The sequence below is a fragment of the Limulus polyphemus genome, unplaced genomic scaffold (genome assembly GCF_000517525.1).
Source record: "Limulus polyphemus unplaced genomic scaffold, Limulus_polyphemus-2.1.2 Scaffold286, whole genome shotgun sequence".
Lineage (NCBI taxonomy): Eukaryota > Metazoa > Arthropoda > Merostomata > Xiphosura > Limulidae > Limulus > Limulus polyphemus.
Genome location: NW_013665896.1, coordinates 705508 through 714242, shown reverse-complemented (window position 1 = coordinate 714242; position 8735 = coordinate 705508).

Genomic DNA, 8735 nt, shown 5'->3' with positions numbered 1-8735 from the left:
GTTTCTAAATATAAATTTAACCTAAACACACGTCGATATTAATATAAATATATAATAATAAATCCGTCACAATACCCGTGGTGGGCAGAGCACAAATAGTCTATTGTGTAGCTTTGTACTTGACTACAAACAAATCAAACTAGTGGAACGGTCAACCATCTATTCATCCAGAATAGACATGATTTCTAACAAATCGACTTGCTACGTTGGTTTGTGTATGTGTGCATAGAGGTCACGTTTGACAGAAATATCATTAGTTGCTAGATAATAGGTCTGAATACAATTATAAAATTAAACAGCTGACAGACAAAGCAAAACTCTAAAATATGTTGCTATAATGGCCCAGATACATTTAATATCAACATTATCTTAATGGCCATTTCTTCCTTTACAATAAAATTAATCACATCCAATTTTTCTTTAATCATAACCTTCTCAATGAAAACCTATTGCAATGGCATATATAAATAGGCCTTTGCAGACTTGTCTGCGTTAAAATCTCCATTCATAAAACACCGGTGAATGTGATGGTGCGAACAACAAATCAGGTCTTTTGAATACCTTTCTGAAAGTAGAAACGAGTGTCGTCTATGATCATTTTATTAAAGTGTTCCAAGTTTGAAAACTATTTATAAAGAGCTTTACATTATTAACATTTTTTTATATTATTTCAGTCAGTTGAAGTTTTTTTAAAGTTTCTTCCATCATGCAGCGAGAGGAATCTGCCGATTCAGAATCTCCAAATGTTTATTTTACATCTCAAGCAACTCAAAGAGGGTGCGAAGTATTGGGTAGGTTGTCAATTAAAGTATAAATTGCCTCCTCCTAACTCCCACCCCGGTGGCTCATCGATAATTATGGGAACCTAGATCGCGAAAATAGAGATAACCCTTTGTATAGCTTTGTGTTTAACAAAAAACAAAACAGGTAATATTGGTAACTGTATTAATTTGATGTAGCTTATTCGTCGCTAGGTGAACAAATAATGGGAAAATTAATCGTTTTGGAATGGATGGTTTACACTTAAACAAGGCAGGGCTAGCAACGGCTATTAACTCAGCTATAGTAGTTGATTTAAACTAGGGCTAGACAGAGGTGAGGGCTATGATATTAGTAAAATAGGAAATATAATTGAGAAGAAAACATGTACAACAGGCACAAAACATGAACGTATTTTAAAATCTATGATTAACTGTTACTATTGCAATGCTAGAAGTGTTATGAATAAAACTGATGAGTTCAATGTAGTTGTGGAAAATGAGGATTTTACTGAGTGAGTCAGAAAATTATTTTAATGTAGTAACTCCATTACACATGGTTATTGAAATTCCACTAGCTTGATGAATACAAAATTCATGTCTTAAGACAATATTAACGTTGAAGAAACAATCGTTGATTGATTGATTGAAGTAGCAAACATTTGTTATTCGTGTCACGTTGTCAAATTATTGAAAAATCTAATCTATAAAACAGCACTTGCATAATAAAAAAAATTTGCCACGGTTTGAAATATAAAAATATTATTATAGTATTTAAGTAAATGCAATAAAAATGCTTGTCGATCCATCAAAGTTCAAGTGGTAAACAACATTGTATGAGTAAAAAAAAATATCAGTAGATGACGAATTTGTAGGTAAAAATATTATTTTTTTACAGTAATTGCGATGAAGATCCTTTCAAATATATAGCCAGACCTTAATAAGAGTTTTATATTGTGAAAGAAAATATAAACAAAACAAAAATATACAAAAAAATTAGACTTAGTAAAATGCTTAAGCGTCTAAGTTGCGATTAATGGCTTTGGGTCACGTGTTTTCAACAGATTAGGATAGTGATAGCTAACGGTATTGGATTGGTGAATAGATGGTCAGTCACCACTTGCTAACGTCTTAGATTCTTTGGTTTACTACTTAACTTTGTTTTAACTTGCGCCCCTGGGAGTAGTTTTCATAAATACGTGCTGAGGATTAGTTGGCCCCATAAGAGTTATCTCAGAATTTTTAGTGTTTTATCTCTTAGAGTTAAATCTGTGTTTTCCTGGTTGGCCTCGTTAATCTGATTATTGCTTCAGGTGATAAAGGATAACAGAATCTGGAATTCAAGCCTTCTGCACTACTTCTGTGAAGGATAATTTGCTTTTAGCTAACCAACTAATTATTATTATTTTTTTACATAAGGAAACGTACAGCTGATAATTACTTTTAGATATAACTTATACTTTGTTTTGTGAAGCCTTTACAATCATACTTTCTCACGTGATTAAAATCTACTGGGTATTAATGAATGAATAAATTCAACATGCAATATATAAACTGTCGCATAATAAACCCGTATCTGTATTTCTAAATAGTTTTACTTTCATAATATCCTGTTGTACACGTAAGTGTTTCTTTTCGAAAAAAAAATAACTTAAAAACTATCTTTGATTAAAGTGATATATATATATATATTTATTATGTCACTTCATTCCAATTCCCATAAAGGAAACAGAGGGATATGGATATTTTGCCGCTTTTCATATTATGTAAACACTAAAACCAGTAGCTCAAAAATGCCAAAGATAAATCTGGTATACTATTTCTACATGTCACTGACTTTATAATTATAAAAAAAAATACATCTACAGATTACATGATTTTTATCACACATTTTAGGCCTGTATATAACAAACAATGGTTAAAGTCAGCAGTTTTAAAACCTCTTTCAATAAGTTAATTAAATGAGGAATGAAAAATTAAGAAAAAAAAAGGAAACACAACTTCTTTTTTTTAAAACTAGATTTGTTGACCTATTTTACAAATTGTTGCAATAATAGGAAGCTATGATGATTTGTCAGATGTGATATTTACCAGTGAAATAACCAGGAAGTGCGGTATGAATGGAGCTTATAGTCTTTGTCTTGGTAAGATTCATTAGTGTATTTGTGGATTGTGATATCAGGAGAACAGATCTCATGACTTAACGTTTCATAAAAGTGTACCAATGTTAATATATAAACAATGCGCATAAATTTTGTCATGATTTATTATTTAGATTTTCCGCTTTATAAGACAACTTTCACTGTATAAAACAGCCAAACAATCAGAAAAAAAAAAAGAATTTGCTATGTAAATGAAAATATCTAAAGAAAACTATATATATAGATTAAACATTGAAAAACTAACGAACTCATTTACTACATATACGTAATTTGTTAGATGGATCCACTAATCCGGAGAGTTGTTTCAGGTCTATTTTTTGACACGTCCTTATCGCTTCCTAGAAACTAAGAATGATTCGTTCGTTGAAATATAAAACTACCAAAACAAGAATTATGAAATACTGAGTTTCTATGGTAAACATAGCTCAACCAAGAAACATCACGTTTTTCACGCGCATGTAAAAAATGATAAAATACGTATATATATACCGGACAATGAGCTGTTAGTTATTACTAAACAAATACAAATAGTTTCACTGACGTATATATACCGGACGATGAGCTGTTAGTTATTACTAAACAAATACAAATAGTTTTACTGACGTATATATACCGGACTCATTGTTCGGTATATATACGTCAGTGAAACTATTTGTATTTGTTTAGTAATAACTAACAGCTCATTGTCCGGTATATATACGTCAGTAAAACTATTTGGATTTGTTTAGTAATAACTAACAGCTCATTGTCCGGTATATATACGTCAGTGAAACTATTTGTATTTGTTTAGTAATAACTAACAGCTCATCGCTGTTAGTTATTACTAAACAAATACAAATAGTTTTACTGTTCTCTCAAGTTTAAACCAGTACCATAAAGATGTAGAGTGTTAATCGCACTTTTATGAACGATCCGTACCTGCTTCATTTGTTGTTGTTTTTTGAATTTCACGTAAAGCTACACAGGACTATCTACGCTAGCCATAACTAATTTTGAAATGATGTTGTAGATCGCTTCTGATTCCACTTTGTTACAATCATGCTATCTTCGCGCTTCGCTTTCCTTCAGTTTTATTAAGGTTGTACTTAGTTCTATCAAGAAATTACTCTTGCTAATATACATAATAAATTTATGTTTATTACTATAATCAGTGACAGATAGAGCTAGGTTTGTTTCTTACTGACAGCATACTTTAATTATTCGCTTCTTTGTAAGCTTATTTGTTCGCTCTCACGTCTTCCGGTCTTTGTTTTCTCTCTTCTGTTAAACTCCTGTCGTTTATATCCTTTTCTCAGAAACCACTCCAACAGTTCCTGTTGTTTGTAATCGGGATTATAACCTTTATAATCATAATGGTTATTGCACCTTCCAAATCCAGCTGATCTTAGAAAGGTGGTCACTTCATCCAGTCATTTTCTAACGGCTTAGAGTGCTGTAACCAGCTAATTCTTTAGGGATAGACAAAAAGCTGGCCACTTTCTCACCTCTCTTAACCTAAACTGATGTTCTTTACACCGAGCTTCATAACAACTGTAAGACTAGAGAGAATGGAGCTGATGAACACCACCTACCACCAAGTCTTTGACTACTCTAAGCGATTAGTGAGATTTGACCGTCACCCTTATAACGCACATACGACCCCAAAATGCAGAACGCGATTTTTTGGCGATAACGAGGCGCAAACCACTGAATCTTAGATGCATAGTACAGCACGCTATCAACATGGTTCACAATGAATTCCTGGCCATCTTATAGCACAACGGTAGATTTATGACTGAAGAAATATCTCTCAGCCCTTTCTAATTTAGGATCTTCGTGTAGAAGATGGTTAAATGGTGAAGAGCAAAGTTTGGAGAAAGTGAATGTTCAACGTTCTCCATGGAAGCGGAAAACATCTAAAGCCGAGCGTGTATTTCAGAAACAGGCTCCAAAATCGTGCCCCAACACAATTCAGAGTAACGAACTCATCTGCAAAGTGGAAGTTTATGGTTACGAAAGACAATAAACATCCCCAAAGCAATTTCAATGAATCCAAGTAAGTTAATACCATTAAGAAAACAATATGCAAAAAATTGAAACTAGCACTGGCTCACAAGTCAAAATTTTTCAATCTTCTAACCACATCTTAAAATCAATGACTGTTTCCATAACAATTTGACTGAATAAGCTAGAACTGCATCAATCCCCGACGCAGTTTTAATGGACTTTTGCGCATTTCGTCCACACAATACTATGGTGATAAACTTTGTTTAGTCAGTCTGTGACTAAAAAATAAAAACAATTATATACGTACAGTGCACGGTTTGTGGGAAGTTTGTTAAATTGTGTGGTCTAAGATGGACCTCGCTCTACTTCGATAATACAATGGAAATTGCGGCGAAAGGAAATGGTGTGTAATGATGGCCATTAGATTAAGCAATACCAACGATGGAAGAAGTGGTTCCAAGGCTACCACAATGCGTTATTCTCTCCGTAGTAGTAAGCCTGATCTTATAATTCTCTAACTTAAAAATACTACAAACATAAATAAAATATAGCTAAATCTAAGAAAATGTTCTCAGTTGAAAGTTTTTTTTTAGATCGGGTCTTATTAGTATGTTGTACTTTCCTCATATTAAGAGTACTAAGAAAATATATCTTGAAAAGTTGTTGTTATTTAGGAATTTAACAATAATACAGATAACCCTTTATAAAATGCCATAATACCCATTTACTTATTTTAAGTATTTCAAAACCATTCAATAAAATTTTTTAAAATTATAATTAAGATACAGTTAAATATATTATTTTAATTCTAAATTTGTCAAAAAAATGGTTTGAAAACTTTATATTTGGATAGTTTTATTTGAAATCATATATTTTCAGAGTTAAAGTTATTGACTCGTTTACTCACTTAAGTGGGATAGACAATGCAGCACCGAGGTTGAGTTCTTAGAAAGAAAAAGGATTACCACAAGGAAAATCTCGTCTTTTAATTGATCTGGCTCGTTGAAACTCGTCGAAATTATTTGTACACTTTATAATTATTTCTTTTGGTGTTATTGAAGCTTCTTTTAGGGTTAAACCAAATATTGACCGAATGAATATCCTGCATTAAGTATCTAGGTTTAACTACTCCTGTAAATCATAATAAAAACGAAGCCAATCTACTCAGATCTATAAAAGACACGCCTAATATTCTTAATCCTTGTACACAATAATATGTATTATAACTATAAACTAGAGTAACTACAAAAATCCACTAAATGTGTGACATGTTTCAAACGTTTATAGCTTCTGAACGATAGCTATGCTGTAAATTACCTAATGATATATAGACGCAGCATTTTTATTTTCAAAGCGGAGAACAGGTGGCGCTGGTTATATAACATATTCTAAAACAGCTAGTGTTGTGAACAGGATAAGCAAGTTGTACTTTGACGAGCAAAGTGCTGTTAATAATGGTTATATCTACATCACGAATACTGACGCGTCTACATCGAATTCGTCCGAGCAGACTGGATCTGTTTTAAACGTTAAACCTGCAAGTCGGTCGATAGTAAGAGTGGCGTGCCTGTCTGTCAGATATTGCATATTGAAGACATTACAAACTGATAGATGCACACATCATTAGGTACTGTATGACCATCATTGTCTGTGAGGAATTTATGGATGTTCGCTGTACCTGTTATCAACATTGTACATTTCCTCACACTTTAGCAACAATACAAATAAAACGTATGATTTAACTCCAGAAAATCGTATTTTTTTTACTTGTTGTTTCGCCGTTAGTACTTCGAAACCAATATGGGTGTGTGTGTCTTATTCCCATATTGCTTGCAACCCTCTGTTGTGTTCATTCAAGTCTAGAACTTAAGTAAAAATTCATAAACCGTAATAAAAATCGAATACAAACACGAGAGTTTAAGAACAACTATATAGCTTTTAACTGCAAAAAGTATAAAGAAAGTTGATATTACTTTCCAGAAATCGTTACAAATACCTTACATCTACTTTTATAAAACCGTAATGGACGTAACAACATATGCCTAAATCTAGAGCGATAAATGATGTCCTTAATTTTGTTTATAATCTATAAAACATATAGCAATGGAACTAATTTCGGACCAGGTATATATGGCGACGTATATATGACGACGACCTGTATCTCTTTTTGAAAATTAATGGTGGTAAATTATAATTAGCAAACAAAAAGGTATATCTCAGTTCTTAGTGACGCTGGAAACGAAGTAATATGATACGAACCGAATATCCATTCCCACGAGACATTAATCTTGTGAATTTATTTCGTAGATTAACGTCTGGAGAGAGGGGATAATCGATTCGTAAAACACGTGTTTAACAAATAGTGAATTTATTTCGTATTTGTTAAACGCGTGTTTTACGAATCGATTATCCCCTCTCTCCAGACGTTAATCTAGTGAATTTATTTCGTATTTGTTAAACACGTGTTTTACGAATCGATTATCCCCTCTCTCCAGACGTTAATCTAGTGAATTTATTTCGTATTTGTTCAACACACGCAGTAAAATAAAAATTTAAAGTGCACAAAGAAATCAACTTTGAAATGAATAGATATCACTTAAACTCCTAAAAAGCCTTTCTTGATATATGCTCATCAACAGATACATTTGAAAAATCTAAAAACTAAAAACAAATCTGCAGTTACTGTGAAAAAACAAACTTAAAATACTTAGAAAAAAAATGAAAATACACATTATGGCGCTAACAGACGCGTACCTTGTATTTTTAGCCAACATTAAAAGTAATAATCATAAAATATATTAATAAATTAATAAGAATGACATAAGCCCTTGGGCACTTAATAAAGGGAAGGGTTCAGGTAGTAAACGTTTCTTCAAAACGTTAGAGCGTATTGTAACTGAAATATATATTTTATATTAAATATCATGATGTTTCCCTATCTTCAAAAATGTTTTCATTATTCTCTAACCTAAAAAAAGCAGTAAAACAACATTTCTTCAATTTAACCATCTATGTTAACGGGAACTTTTTTTTATTCGCGGAAATAGCAGCATCAAACCGGTTATTTATCCTAAAGGAATTATATGATTACTCATTGGTGCAATGGTCACGAAACGAATTCACGATTATCACTATGATTATCAAGGATATACTTCTATTTAAATCAAATAACAGCTTTAAATACTCGAATATCCTATATAATAAATATATTTTTGGTTTAGTAATAGAGAAGTGAATTTTACAGTAAGTAAGAGGAAATGAGAAACTTATGTAATGGAAGACTGTATGCTCTAGATGATGTTGTTTTTCCCCTGTATTAAATTTATATGCGAAATATTTCACGTCGCAACAGAAGTAGAAATCTAGATAAACTGGCTCAATGTGGATGTAATTTCTACTGATTATATAACTACAGTGTAAGATTATAACTCAGCCTCATATTAAAGTTAATTTATTGTTTACGGAATATTATATGAACATAGTTAGATAAAGAGGTTAGTGCTGATATATTTATTGTTCTTGTCATACAATGCATAGCAATAAATATACTTCTTACTATTTTTGGCGAAAAACGTAAATTTTCCAAAATGTATAAATTGGCTCTATTATCATGGTATTGCAAAAAATGCGTGACGGTCAATCCCACTATTCGTTGATAAAAGAGTAACCCAAGAGTTGGCGATGGGTGGTGATGACTAACTGCCTTCCCTCTAGTAGCTCATGTAGCTTTGCGAGAAATTCAAAAACAAACATTATCAGCCCTAGAGAAAAATGACTGAAGAAGCTTCTAAAATTAAAAAAAAAATATGTCAAATCAAAATATGTTGTA